Here is a 15,381-nt window from a genome sequence, read left to right on the forward strand (position 1 = left end):
TTGCCTGAGTTTAGCGTGATCCGTATCTGGAACGAGGCAGAGGGATCAGAGGGCTGCTTGCTTCTGCAGATCTGAGACGTGATAAGGTTGGAACTTTGAAGGAATTTCTTTTCCTAAACTTGCCGCGGGGGTTTGTGAGGAGATGAGGAGAAAATCCTAAGGTCGTTGGTTCTGTCATTGCGATCCGCCCCAAAGAGTTTCCAGATGCTCCATCCGTGCCAATTCAGGAATCTTGAAGAGTTCTGAGGGTCAGAAATAGAGAAATGGCGAATTTGGGGGGATAGAGAAGGTATAAATATGATTGAGCAGCGTTTGACGGCAAAGAATTTCTTCCCACGAGCCGCCGCTTGGAAAAAATGGGAGCATATTCTGCAGGTTCGTTCTTAGCCCATGCATCTGCAATCTGATGGGGGCTGCTGTATCTAGTTGCAGCAGAAGAGTACCAAGAACGGGCTGCCCCAACGACCAGATCAGAGTAGAATATATGGGGGGGAACTTTCAGGAGATATTTGAAATCATGCAAACCAGAAATGAGAGCGTATACCTGCGTTCCTTGAGTTGAACGCGCGTCTCCATCTGCGGCAGGGCTGAGCAGGGGCCAGACAGCGGCCGAAAGAGGGGAGGCGGCAGAAACTCGGCTAGGGTTCATCTTCGGCTCCGTCAAAAGTGCACAGGTTGTGATTTTTTTTTATAACATAGATTATTTGATATATAATTTAATTAATAATAAATAATTAATTATATTTATATTTATGTGTATATAAACAATTTAAATTACAATCTTAACCAACATGCTCTATATGGGAAATCACATACTTAGAACTTAAGATATTTAAGTGTGTATTTCATAAAAAAAATATGAATCTAAAAAGCATATTATTTGGCTTTATCTATTCTTTGACCCAAAATATCTTCCATTACAACTTGCCATATCCTTACTTGCCTCCATGAAAACAAGCCAGTTGTTCACTCCTGATCATATCCTCATTGTAAATGGGAAGATGGCAGGCTTCCATCTAAACAAACTGCAATAAACTTATTAGTTCTTTTGCATAAATCAATTTATAATTGAGACACATAAATACACTTAATTGCCTAATTTATAATTTATAATTGAGAGACCTTGTTGCTTTAGTGTGGAACCTTTTCATTCAATTATAAACACAAAGACCTTTCCAAGAGTGCAAGAATCACTCTAATCAGAGTCTGTAAGCGAAATTTATGCCACTCAAATGTTGACCTTCCTGTTTTCTCTATCATAATTAGAGAGAATTTCATCTCCACCCCCATTATCCATGGAAAAGGGTCTAGCCACATTATTATGATGTAGAGGACTCTAGAAATCTATATTGTAACTCTGGTTAAGAGTTGAGGTAGTCAAACTGTTGGCTTGAGGGGGCCTGACCCAGGTTCAACGTTAATTAGCCAAACAAATCCCTACACTACTGACCCTTTTGGCATCAGTCCGCGGAGCGCAGATCGAAGTCTCACTTGAAGCAGTATGGGGGGATGTTGGAACCAATTTTCTGCACCCTGAGATGGTTGTGATGTCGTTTTGTTCCTTCTATTCCTGCCTTCTTTGCATCTTCTACCATCTACTTGGTCACTGCTCTTGCGCTGTTGTCTTAAAGCTTTTGCTGTGTCGCTTGCAGAGTCACAAGCTTGCCTTCAATAGATCCTGTCATTGTGTAAGCCTCATCCAGTCAGGGCTTCAGTCTTGCCTTCAAGACTGCTTCCTTGTGCAATGTTGCATCCACTTGTTCCTTCAGGTGCTTGGCCTCCTGCAACTTGGCTAGTCTTTGTGTCAGTGTGACGGTTGGCGCTGTGCCCTTGACCTCATCAAAGCACTGTTGTAGCTTGCACACTTCCGTCTCTAGCCACTGTACATTGGGGTCCTCCAGCAAGCTGGTCAAGACCTAAAATGACTGCTCAAACAATTTCATGTAGTTTGCTACTACACTATCCATCGCTGCTACTACTTCTGTGGTAGCAGTCACCCGCTGCTCCTTCACTTCTGGCGGAGTTGAAGGTTGGGCCTTCAACTGTAACTCTGTAATTTGCAGGTTCAACTCCAACTGAACCCATGCCATCTCAGTACAAGTGTCGCGCACCCCTGTGGCTAGCTTACGGATGCGCACCTCAACTGGCTCCTCCTCTGGAATGGCCAACTCTGGGACCATTTGGCATGCTTCCTCAACGACCTGCATAATGCGCTTGCTCTGATTGGTTGCCTCGGTCTTAGTAGCAATGGAAAAATTTCTCTGTAGTGCCATCTGCTTGTTTTTGATCCGATGTTCACTGATCACCTGGAGGGCGTGGTGCTCACGGGCCCTCAGTTATGCAATTACTCCATCCTGCAAGAGGTGGAGTGCTTCACGCGGGAGCACTGCCAGGTTCAACCCTACTCCTTTTAGGGCACTGACAGTGGGCTTGTCAGCCTCATTCTCTGTGGTCAGTGCTCCATCAGGCAACACTATTGCATTAGAGACCTTCATGCGCAACATATCGGCAGCCTCTGAAGTGCCGATAGCCAGGTTGGTAGACACCGTGCCAGCCTGCGACGCGTGGGTCTGCAGCTCCTACAACCTTGTCTGAATAGCCCCCAAGATGATCTGTTGTTGCTGCTCAAATTGTTGCAGGGCCTCCGCGGTGACATCCCTCACTGTGTCACCGATATCATGCAAGTCACCCTCTGTTAGTGTGATAGGGTCTAGTGATGTCTTGGTCGCCTTTGATTTCTTCCTGGACCCTCCTTTCTCTAGCTCCCTTGGGCGCTTGATGCAGGCGGACGTCTCTTGAGGGTCCGTGCCGTGCTATTCTGTCTCCTCCTTTGTCACAGGTGAAGGCGACCTTGCGCCTTTGTCAAAGCCCCGCTCTGTTCCACATGTTTGATTCCATATCTCCTGCACGGCATTACGCTTTGCCTCAACCTTGTCAGCAGCCCCTTTTTTCGTCTTTTCAGACAGCTTTGCCATCTTAAGCTTAGCCTCCTCCTCCTCCTTCTTCTGCGCGACGGACTTGCTCCCACCCACCACCAAGTCTATGGTAGTGCGCCACTCTACCAGCCATTGATCAAGCACCACATCAATGGCGTCACCCGTTTCCAGATAAGGCAAGTCATACCATTTCTGCGCAGGGTCCTTCTGCACCCTGATGGATACTCGATGGAAGTGTGCTTTAAATTCGGTGTAGCCCTATAGGTTGGCATACACCGTATGCGACAATCGCGGTTTGCGGTTGATGGCCATCCGGATGTTCATCTCCATCAAGATCCAAAAGATCTTGCTGTCCCTGACTCGTTGTGCCTCGTTGGTCACCCACAGTGAAGCATACTTCGCTGCTTCGGGGAGGTCTGGCATGACCGAAGGGAACTGGATGTCCTCTGGTAGCTCCCATGCTACCGACACAATTGACAACAAGAGCCATGCGTAGTGGAATGTCTTGCTAAGCTCATGTGCTTCGCGGAAGTTCACCAGGAACTCTCCACGAGGTTAGTTCGACCATTTGAACTGGACTCCTTCAGTGCACTGTGCTGCGAGCGTGACGAGAGGCACCGGTACCTCATCGCCGTGACACTTCCTCATCACTTTCCCTGCAAGGATCTGCATGGCTACCTTCACAACAGGGTCACAGATGCTGGATATAGCGTATCCATGCGGCTTCTTCACCAGTTTAAATTTTTCCTTCATAGACTCTGTGAGAGCCTGTTCACCACCTTTTCCGCCAAATATCATGGCCGGATTCTCTCTTGTATATGGAAATCGCGTTATCCAGTGAATCAACCTATCCATGATGGGTATCGGCTCCTCTAGCCATAGACACCCATCATGCACCAAGCACAGTAGCTGCTTGATGACCAAAACTGTCACCGAGGTGCGGTTGTAGTGCGACACCTAGAGCAGGTTGAGAAAACCTGCCTTTTCTACTCCCTTGAGCCACCTTCGCGGCTCCAATGCGGTCATTCCCGTGTATCAATGATGCAGTGCATTAGCTGCTCGGTTGCTAGGTGTGGGAACTTCTCGTGGTCAGCCAAGTCCCAGTCTTCAAGTTTTTAGCAGCGACACTCATGCCAAGTGCGGTTTGTCGAAAAAAAATTCGTCCGACAGTAGAGGGGTTTGCAGGGGAGTCTTACTCTCATCAATGTCCTTTGGCACCTTGGTCTTGGGCTTGCGCAGAGGGACGTACTCCGGAAACCGAGTAATAGGGTCCGCACCCTGGGTTTCAACCTCCTCTACTTCAACTCCCACATCCTCATCGTCCATCGGGATGTCTTCATTGTCTTCCTCCTCTGGTTCCAAATTTATGGCCTTGCATTTCTCCTGTGTGGTGGGTTTTGGTGGGTTTCTCCTTGGCGATGTACGCACCGGTATGGCAGGCTGCTTTCCCTTTTTATCTTTCATGGTTTCTTTGGTTGGGGTCGGATTCGGTCTCAACATTCTAGGTGATTTAGGGACTTCAACGAGCACCTCGGAGACCTCTAGAGCAACTACTTCTGTCTCTATCTCAACTTTTGGCACTAATTCTTCTACTTCGGTATCTCTAACTTCTGTGGGTGCAGATATTATTTTATGCAAGAACTCTTGTGTTTCCTTCAGCAAGGTCTCAAATACTTTACTAACTATTAGAAGCTCGTAGTTCTCACGATTCATGTGCGTCTGAGAGCTCAACAACTCAATTCTCAAAATGCTAAGTGTTTTTCATTGGACAACCACTTGTAATTTATAGGGCATTTTGAATTCAAATCCGACCATTCCCCCCAAATTCGATTCATTAATGCCGAATTGGCGGCATATTTTCAAGGATTTGAGCCATAAATTTCATCTTAAATGTCGGCTGCCCACTCCATTTGGCCACATTTCTACCATCAAATCATGAACAGTGACTTTAACGATCACTTTCCAGCTGACCTGCGCAATTTCTCCCTGGGTAGCGCAACCCCCTTCGTGCTGTCACGAACCATGTAACACTTCATTGCTTCGTACAATCCTCCAATCATGTAGCTCCCCCATCCGGGCAGTGTAGTTTATAGTCCCGCACCTCCTTTCAGCTGCCTGGAGTGCTAAGACTGTGCTACCTTCATCTAGTCACATGGTTGGACCACCAGTGTATGGCTTCAAGCGACTGCAATTGATTTGAGTACTTGGTGACCAAAGTAAATACCAAAGATTTTAATTCCTATTGTATTTAGCATTTGCAAGATGGCAGAGCTTTAATTTTCTTTTCCACATTTCATTTCCACTTGCAACATTAAGCACAGATGACAAGGAAAGAACAAAGCATGAATGAAATGTCCATAAGTGGAGCATCCAATAAGTTCAAATTACACAATACCTACAATTGTAGTTGATCAACAAGAGAAGGAGACGTGTCGCCTCAACCCTTCATATGAGCTTTTTGATATTACACGATTCACATGCACAAATAATAATTAGCTTGATTGTTATGGGAGATGATATGCAAGCTTGAGGCTCATAACTGATTAGTTAGAAGTATTTACTTGACCCATTTCAAAGAAAAAATCTCATGTCACTCACTCCGGGGTTACTTAACAAAGTACTCATAGGTCTTAAAAGTTAAGAAATTGGAATTAAATTGGGGGTGGTGACATAACGAACGTTAGTAAGTGTTAACATATTTTGAAAAATCATGTCAAAAATATATTTTTAAGTTTGAATTTTGAAAGAATTAGTTTATGGTACATATTAGTTGTAATGGTTTCCAAAATTATTTGTAAAACTTTAGTGAGATATGTATTAGTTGTAACAATTTAAAAAAATCATTGCAAAAAAATAGTGAAACATGTATTAATTGTAACTATTTTTAGAAATTATTGCAAAAAATTAGTGAGATAGTTATCCACATGGCAACTTCTCAAAGTTAGCAGAGTTTATCGATGAGATTAAGATAGATGGGTCGAAAGGTTGAAATAAGACATCGAATTTTTTGTTTTTCCAGTTTTTTTTTTTTTTTTTTTAATAAAAATGTGTTATTTATTTCCAAAATTTAACATTTGGTTTTGCATAAGTTAAAGGTAAATTAACAGTAGTCAAACTACAAATTGATTGCTAGATTCCTACCTAGGCAAGAGTACTAATAAAAATGCCAGAAATTCAATCTTCATTATTGTAAGATTTAAATTTTGACCTACAATGTCATACAATGTCATCAAATATACATAATTAATTAAACTATTAAAATATGCATAAACTCATACATAAACCCCACACTATAGATAAATATCCAGATCCATGTACATAGAGTCTGCTGTAACTAAAATTTGTAGGGCAAAATTTTGGTCCACGGAATTTGCTATTGATTGGTTGCACATAAAGGATTACGACAAGAATAATGCAGGTTTAATGAGGTACTTGGTGAGATTCAAGAATATATTATGGTTCTATAATTGCTTTGCTTTTGCAAAGATTCTATATTTTTCCTATAAAATTTGTAGAATTATTATGATTCTACATTTATGTTAAAGCAATGAAGGAATATCAGCAGTGAAATGTGGGCGAAGGAATGCAGAATCTCTCACTATAAATCTGCATGTTATATATTGTTACAAGCATATCCAAAGATATTCACCGTGACCTGAAGGCTGCCAATATTTTGTTAGATGAAGATTTGAAGCAATTGTCGGTGATTTTGGATTAACAAAGTTGGTTGAGGCAATAGAACTTATATTTATTATTTCCCGATTTCAGGGCAGTAGTGTTGAACATCATATTCATGGTGAGTCCTTAGCGTAAACATCCAAATTCCCAACGAAGTCATTGCCAGATTTCATGGTGTTAAAATGGCGTTGTGTTTAACATCCAAAATTCCCAATGAAGTCATTCCAAAAGGTAACTTGTCACTGTCACGTCACAGTCAAAATTTAATGAATGCCAAAGTATTGTCACTGTCGAAATTTAATGTATGTCAAAATATCGCCAACAACATATGGCCAGCACAAATGATGTATGATTTGTCCAACAACATATGGCCAGCGTAACCTTACAAGCAAGGCAGGTATGTGCCAGAGGTTCTAATGCCCTTGCCTACCAAATGTCCCAACTCATTGAATTATAACGTCAATAAACACAATTTATGTATAGCATATTATATTCTCACGCTATGTATATGGGAACTATCATTTTAGATAAAATATATAAATGAAATGTAAATCCCAACTGTGCTCAAAAGTATCCCCGTAGTTTAAGTAGTTGGAGGAATTGCCCAAAAAGTTATAGAAATTCTGGTCATATTTAGAGAAAATTTGGCAAAGATTTTTGTAAATCCAAATGATAGTTGTTAAATTTTAAAATTTTAGGTGTGCTAAACGTTTTCTATGGTGCTAAATCTGTTAGAGTCGGTCTGGTCATCCCTCCGTCAGAGATCAAACCTCTTTTTTGCATTTCATGTTTAGGTGTCCCATCATTTTCGATGAGTTGCATTTCGTTAGGAGTGTGCCATAAATCTGACGGAAGGGCTTGTGTCACTCATTCCCCTCATGCTTGGCACTGCTGGCTCAGGTCTGTTCATAAAAATCAAGTCTTGCAAAGTCATTTGCAGTCTTGTTTCAATTTCTAGGTCATAACAATTATTTTAGTCATTAGGTCTAGGGTTAGTCAATTTGGTCTTTGACAAAGTCTAATAAAGCCAGCAGGCCCGAGGGAGGTCCTTGATAAGTTGTTATTTCAAAGATTTTTATCGTCATATAGATGGATTCTGACTTCTCTTCAAAACTCTGTTTTGAAGATAAGTCGACATTTCGTTTTTGTAATAATTTTTCAAAAATTTCAGTTCTTGAATTGTCCAGGCGCAACCCTAGTCTCCTTTGCCAGACCATATGTCAGCTATCCCTGCAAAAAATTGTCAAAGAAATTCATTATTTCAATCGAAATTAAGGAGGAAACTGTTGGGTCCCTATAATACTAGTGATTACCCCATTACTATTGTAGTTATACCCCTTATTTATATTGTTGTGCCCCTATTACCCCCATATTGTTATTTCTGTGCCCCATAGAATCCCTCTATTGTTATTTTTGTGGCTTTATATTATTATTGTTAGGTCGGCTGGATTATATTGTGACTCCTTAGACTCCTATATATAGAAAGGAGGTTTTGTCATTTGTATCATCCAAGAATTGTTCATTTATGTAATGTAAAGGAGGTTTCCCCCTCGAAGAGGCTGAATTCTAAGGCGTGGATCTCTCTTTTCTATCTTTTTGTGAGCTGGTTTCATAACATTTGGTATCAGAGCTTTGGATTCTAGGGTTTCGCTGCTCCAAACAGGTCATCGTGGCATTTTCGCTATAACTTTTTTCTGTGACGTTTCAGAAGTCGCAAAAAAAAACCCATTTGAGAAGAATTGGCGCTGAACCTTGGGTCCGAATTTCAGAGCTTTTAGCGCGATATTTTCGGAGATATGATCTGAGGAAGTTGGCCTTTTTGCAGACTCCTGAATTACATTCAAAACAGGTGACCTGGGGAAAATCGTCATAACTTTCTCTCTGAGGATCGGATTGAAATTTCGTAAAAAGGTACAGAAAGAGGACGGACTGTAGTTTCTTGTGGATGTGTTTCAGATTCAAAGGTTGAAACAGTGACTCGTGGCACGTCGTACAAGTTCGCTCTACTGAATCAGTCTAAAAGCAAGTCACTGTGGGAGATTTCACATAACTCTTCCTTGGAGAATCCAATTTGGCTCAGACTTGTGGCATTGGAAAGAGGACGCAGAAGGCTACTACAGGTAGCAATTTCAGAACTGGATGATCCGAAATTACAGAGATACATCAGATTCAATATCAGGCTTCTATAAAGTGAAAAAAATGTGTGTAGTTTTTTTTTTAAAATTTTTGTGTAAGCTTGGTTTAACAAAGCATTATTATCGGTAACTGATGCCCCGAGGAAAGAAAATGCAAACACCTAGTAAGGAACCTGAAAGCTCTAGCATGACTCATGAAGAAGAGGAAGAAATGCTACATGATATATCAAAATTACAAGAACAAGTGCAACAAATGTCACGCTCACAAAAGCTAACAGAAGCTAAGATAAGTGGCGTGGAATCTAAGATAAATGGCGTGGAATCTAAGGTAAATGGCGTGGAATCTAAGATAAAGGGCATGGAAGCTAAGATGGATGGCATGGAAGCTAAGATGGATGGCATGGACGCTAAAATTGATGGCATGGATGATAAGATGGATGAATTGAAGAAGTTGCTACAAGAAAGGGTCACTAATGGTGAAAAGGTAGTAAAGGAAACTCATGATGAGAACAAAAGAAATGTTAATCATGATTCCATAGACTCTAATGTTGGATCGAAGACTCACCATGTTCCAAAAATCGATATGAGGAAGTTTGATGGCAAGGATCCCGCCACATGGATATTACAGATGGAGCAATTCTTCGATCTCAATAATGTGCAAAACACACAAAAGGTACGTATGGCAACTTTATATTTGGAACCAAATCAGTTTGTATGGTATCAATGGCTTTGTTCTCGTAAACAATTTATCACTTGGGCAATTTTTACGGAAGAATTGATAGCACATTATGAGGATACAAAAAGCAACACTTTTTTTAGCCAATTGATAAGTCTCAAACAAAAGGGTTCAATAATGGAGCACATTGAGGAGTTCCAAAAATTGAACATAAGGGTAAAAGATATTCCAGAGGAGCATAGGATTGATGTGTTCATAGGGTCTTTAAAGGATAATATCCAACATGATGTGCGCCTTTGGGAACCTGATTCATTAGAGAAGGCATTCAGGTTAGCAAGAAAAATGGAAAGCAAAATTATGGCAACTAGGAAGCATACCACTCACAACTATAAAGACGGAAGTGTTGTTGCCCATAGTCTTCCACAACCTACAAGGTTGACACCACAACAATTGGAAGAAAAAAGAGCAAAAGGGCTTTGTTACAATTGTGATAGCAAATACACAAAAGGTCATAAGTGTGCTGAGAAGAAATTATTCTACATAGATTGTGAAGAGGAAGAAGAAAAGGAGCAAGAAAGGTCAAAAGAAGAGGATATATTCCAGGAACAAAGCCTAGATGAAGAACAAATAAATCCGACCATATCTTGTAATGCATTGGCGGGAATTACCACTCCTCAAACCATCAAGATAGAAGGACAAATCAAGAAGAAAAAGGTAATAGTGTTGATTGATTCAGGAAGCACCCACAATTTTATTCATTGTAGGGTAGCAAAAGAATTGAATTGCTTCCTATATCCAGCACCAGAGTGTCAAGTGATGATTGCAAATGGAGGAACAATAAATTGCTCTGGAAAGTGCCATAATATCAAGCTATCCATGGGAGAATATGTATTGACTAGCCCAATGCTTTCCATTCCAATGGGAGGTGCTGATGTTGTACTAGGAGTCCAATGGCTACAATCCTTGGGTACAATAGCTTTTAATTTTCAAGAACTTTTCATCAAATTTTCTTGGAAGGAAAGGAAGTTGAATTAAGGGGTATTGCAGGGAAACCAGGAAAGATAATCAGCTCTAATGGTATGACAAAGCTTCTAAAAAAGGAGCAAAGAGGTGTAATTGCACAATTATGTTCGCTAGATGTTTCCACATTGGAATCATCTATTTCTCCAGATCTCCAAAAAGTCTTGGACAATCATTCCAAGGTATTTGAGACTCCCAAAGGTCTCCCACCTATGCGTGATCATGATCATGCTATTCATCTGATTCCAGGAAGTGTTCCTCCAAACATCAGGCCGTACAGATATCCCTATGTCCAAAAAAGTGAAATTGAACGTATGGTTGCAGAAATGCTAGAGGCTGGTATAATTCAACCGAGTCAAAGTTCTTTCTCAGCTCCAGTAGTATTGGTGCACAAGAAGGATGGATCATGGCGCATGTGTCCAGATTATAGGGAGCTCAACAAGCTCACTATTAAAGATAAGTTCCCCATTCCTGTTATTGATGAATTACTGGATGAATTGCATGGATCAATTTACTTCACCAAGTTGGATCTTCGTTCGGGATATCATCAAATCAGAATGAAGATTGAAGACATTCCAAAAACGGCATTTAGAACTCATGAGGGTCATTATGAATTTTTGGTCATGCCTTTTGGCCTTACCAATGCACCTTCAACATTTCAAGGTTTGATGAATTCAATTTTCAAACCATTCCTTAGAAAATTTGTGTTAGTATTTTTTGATGATATACTAATCTACAGCAAGTCTTGGAAGGATCATGTTGAACATGTTGACAGGGTGCTACAACTATTGGAGGAGAAACAATTATATGCAAAAAGATCCAAATGTTTCTTTGGAGTCCAGGAGGTGGAATATTTGGGTCATATTGTATCTCATGAAGGAGTTAAGGTAGACCCTAGCAAAATTAAAGCCATTAAGGAATGGAAAATCCCCACATCCATAAAGCATCTGCGAGGATTTCTTGGGTTGACAGGGTATTATCGCAAGTTTGTTAAGAATTATGGGAGAATAGCAGCACCTCTAACAACATTATTGAAGAAAGATTCATTTTCATGGACTCCGGAAGCAACAAAGGCCTTTGAACATCTTAAAGAGGCAATGTGCCAAGCACCGGTCTTAGCTACACCGGACTTCACAAAAACCTTTATTGTGGAATGTGATGCTTCAGGAAATGGAATTGGTGCTGTTCTAATGCAAGATGAAAGACCCATTGCTTTTGAAAGTCGTCCAATCAAGGGAAAGTTTTTAAGCAAAGCTATTTATGAGAAGGAAATGTTGGCAATACTCCATGCACTTAAGAAATGGCGACCCTACCTAATGGGAAGACACTTCAAGGTAAAAACGGATCATGATAGCCTTAAATACTTTTTAGAACAAAGATTATCCTCTGAAGAGCAACAAAAGTGGGTCACAAAGATGTTGGGTTATGACTTTGAAATCATCTACAAAAAAGGGAAGCAAAATGTGGTGGCAGATGCACTCTCAAGAAAGGATGAGGATGTGGAAGCATTGTTGTGTGCCATTTCTATTATCCAACCAGATTGGATAAACGAAGCAAGGGAGGAATGGAAGAATGACGAAGAAGTGTGGGCACTTATTCGAAAGCTACAACAAGATTCCAGTACTTCTGATACATTTAGCTGGAAAAATGATTCGTTATGGTACAAAGATCGCTTATACCTCTGTAAGAATTCCCAGCTAAAACAAAAGATTCTTATGGAATTGCACACTTCTCCCTTAGGAGGGCACTCAGGATTTTTAAAAACTTACCACAGGGTTAAGAAGGAATTTTTTTGGGATGGCCTTAAATCAGATATTCAAAAGTTTGTGGCGGAATGTTTGGTTTGCCAACAAAATAAAGTTGAAACAATTAAGACACCGGGTCTATTACAACCTTTATCCATTCCAAGCCAACGTTGGGAGGAGGTTTCAATGGATTTTATCACAGGTTTACCCAAGTCTGAGGGAAAGAGTGTCATCATGGTGGTAGTTGACAGACTTACCAAGTATGCACACTTTTGTGCATTATCACATCCATTTAAAGCCAGTACAGTTTCTACTGCATTTATGGAAACAGTTCAAAAGCTACATGGAAACCCAAAGATTATTGTAAGTGACAGAGATCCCATTTTCACTGGAAATTTTTGGACAGAATTATTTTCTTGTCTTGGTACTCAGTTAGCTCATAGCTCATCTTATCATCCTCAATCTGATGGGCAAACTGAGATAGTAAACAAATGTTTGGAAGGATATCTTCGTTGCTTTGTATCTGATAAACAGACACAATGGGTCAAATGGTTGCCTCTGGCTGAATGGTGGTATAACACTTCCTTCCATACAGCAACAAAAATGACCCCATTTATGGCACTTTATGGGTATCAACCACCATCCATCACATCATATTTAAGAGAAAATTCTAAGGTTCAGGCAGTGGAACATCACATCGAACATCAACAACAAGTCCTCCAACTCTTAAAGGATAACCTCGTGTTGGCACAAAATAGAATGAAACAACAGGCAGATCAACATCGCAGTGAAAGAAGTTTTGATGTAGGTGATTGGGTATTCCTACGGCTACAACCATATAAGCAAATGTCCCTAAAGCAAGCTAAGAAGGATAATAAATTATCACCAAAGTATTATGGTCCGTACAAGGTGTTGCAAAAGATTGGTACTATGGCATACAAATTGGAGCTTCCTGCAGCTTCTCGATTGCACCCAGTTTTCCATGTTTCATGTTTAAAGAAGGTTATAGGTGACAAGCTCCCAATTCAAACAATATTGCCAGAACTTGACGAGGAAGGAAAAATTATATTGGAACCGGAAGCAGTCACAGAAACAAGAACTCGACAGCTACGAAATCGATCAATTTCAGAGTATCTTATCAAGTGGAAGAACTTATCCGCTGAAGATTCCACATGGGAGGATGAGAATTTTATGCAGAAGTATCCAGAACTACTCAAGCGTTGAGGACAACACTTTTTTGAAGGAGAGGGGCATGTTGGGTCCCTATAATACTAGTGATTACCCCATTACTATTGTAGTTATACCCCTTATTTATATTGTTGTGCCCCTATTACCCCCATATTGTTATTTCTGTGCCCCATAGAATCCCTCTATTGTTATTTTTGTGGCTTTATATTATTATTGTTAGGTCGGCTGATTATATTGTGACTCCTTAGACTCCTATATATAGAAAGGAGGTTTTGTCATTTGTATCATCCAAGAATTGTTCATTTATGTAATGTAAAGGAGGTTGCCCCCTCGAAGAGGCTGAATTCTAAGGCGTGGATCTCTCTTTTCTATCTTTTTGTGAGCTGGTTTCATAACAGAAACAAAAAGGTCAGATTTCTATTAATTTTGAAAAAGTGTCAATTGAAAAACATTACAAATTGGGTTATTGAAAAGGCACAAATCAAACTGGTGTCTATATAAAGATTTTTCAATGAAGATTCAAACCATTGTACATGCCAAGGGTGGAGAAAATCGTGTCAAGTCGAGTTTGCGTGTTTTGGAGAAGATTGGCTCACAGTTCACCTGCACGGCGCATATAACAGGCAGCGTGGCGCATATAGTGTGTGCGGCGCACACAAGAGTTCTGCCCAGTATTAAATTGAACCAGCGCGACTCACTGGATAATGAGCGCAACGCTTATAGATTTGAGCCCGAAACTTGCTTGGAAACTCATCAAATCGCCCAAACTTTGCATCAATTTTCCAGGTAGGCTCTCATCCAATGCTGTGGCTTTGTATTTAATGATGAATGTGATTGGTTTATGGATGATGGCCGTTGAAACAAGAATTTGAACCCTCCCTTTGAAAGTAAGGAAATTTGTTGTAGGTTTTGAAACACTGTTTTGTCACCAAGGATTTTTCCCTTTCCCCATTTCCCTTTGTTTCCTCATTTCCAAAAATCCCCTCATCAATCCTACACTACAATCCCTAAACTCTTAATCCCTTACCCTTATAAAAACTCCTTAACCCTATTCAATATCCCAGACCCTAAAACCCTATTCTCATATATTTGTTTTCCCCTTGGTTACAGCATTGTTTATATCAAAAAGAGCAGTCCACATTCAGTTGTATACAACAGTTTCATACATCAGCATTCTGATCCGGATTTAAACAGGAACACAACAAATTACAGAGATAACCATATACACAAAGATGCAGCGGAAATAATACTTCATTTCATTAATGGAAAATACTGAAATATGCTTACAACCAGAAATGGAAATAAACCAGCTAGGGCGATGGTAGCTTATCTCTGAGAAGAGATGTGGCGGTTACATGCCTCTGAACTGTGTTACAATGAGGCTCGAAGGCCTATTTATTGTTGAGAAACAATGGAAAACCCTTAACATTCCAAAACCTAACCTTAGGAGATGAAACGCCAAACTATGGGCCCCGTTTGGGTAAATTGGTACATCAACTTCCCGGGGTCGTAACTTTGGAATACGATCTCCGTTTGACGCATACAATAGCTCGTTAGAAAGATCTATCCAAGCACTACCACTTTGGGAAGGGACACATTAGTCCATGGACCCATGTTGCCCCCAAATTTCCCAAAAAACGTCGTTTAGGGCCTCAAAACGGCTCCAGAAGTTCAGGACCCGAAAAATTGCTAAAAATAGTAAGTTGTGCTACAATTAAGGAAACTGAAAATGCTGAGAGAAACAATGGTGGGGGTCCAGGTGGACTTGGCAGGTGGACACCAATATCCACCTGGATCATTCCTCCCCCCTTAGGAAGCAATGGTCCCCATTGCGTTGAGTTCCTCCATGAGATGAGGAAACTTTTGCTGAACTTGTTCCCTGGTGAGCCACTTGCCCTGCTGAAGGAGTTGGCCTGCTTTGACAACTCGATACAATTGGATATTCTGTTGGCGAGTGTTCTTGATCTGTGTGTCCATGATCCAATCAGTTGCAGCTTGTTCCA

This window comes from Pinus tabuliformis, chromosome 8, assembly GCF_031772625.1.
Source record: "Pinus tabuliformis cultivar Carrire ecotype Pingquan chromosome 8, CPIR1, whole genome shotgun sequence".
NCBI classification, from domain to species: Eukaryota; Viridiplantae; Streptophyta; class Pinopsida; order Pinales; family Pinaceae; genus Pinus; species Pinus tabuliformis.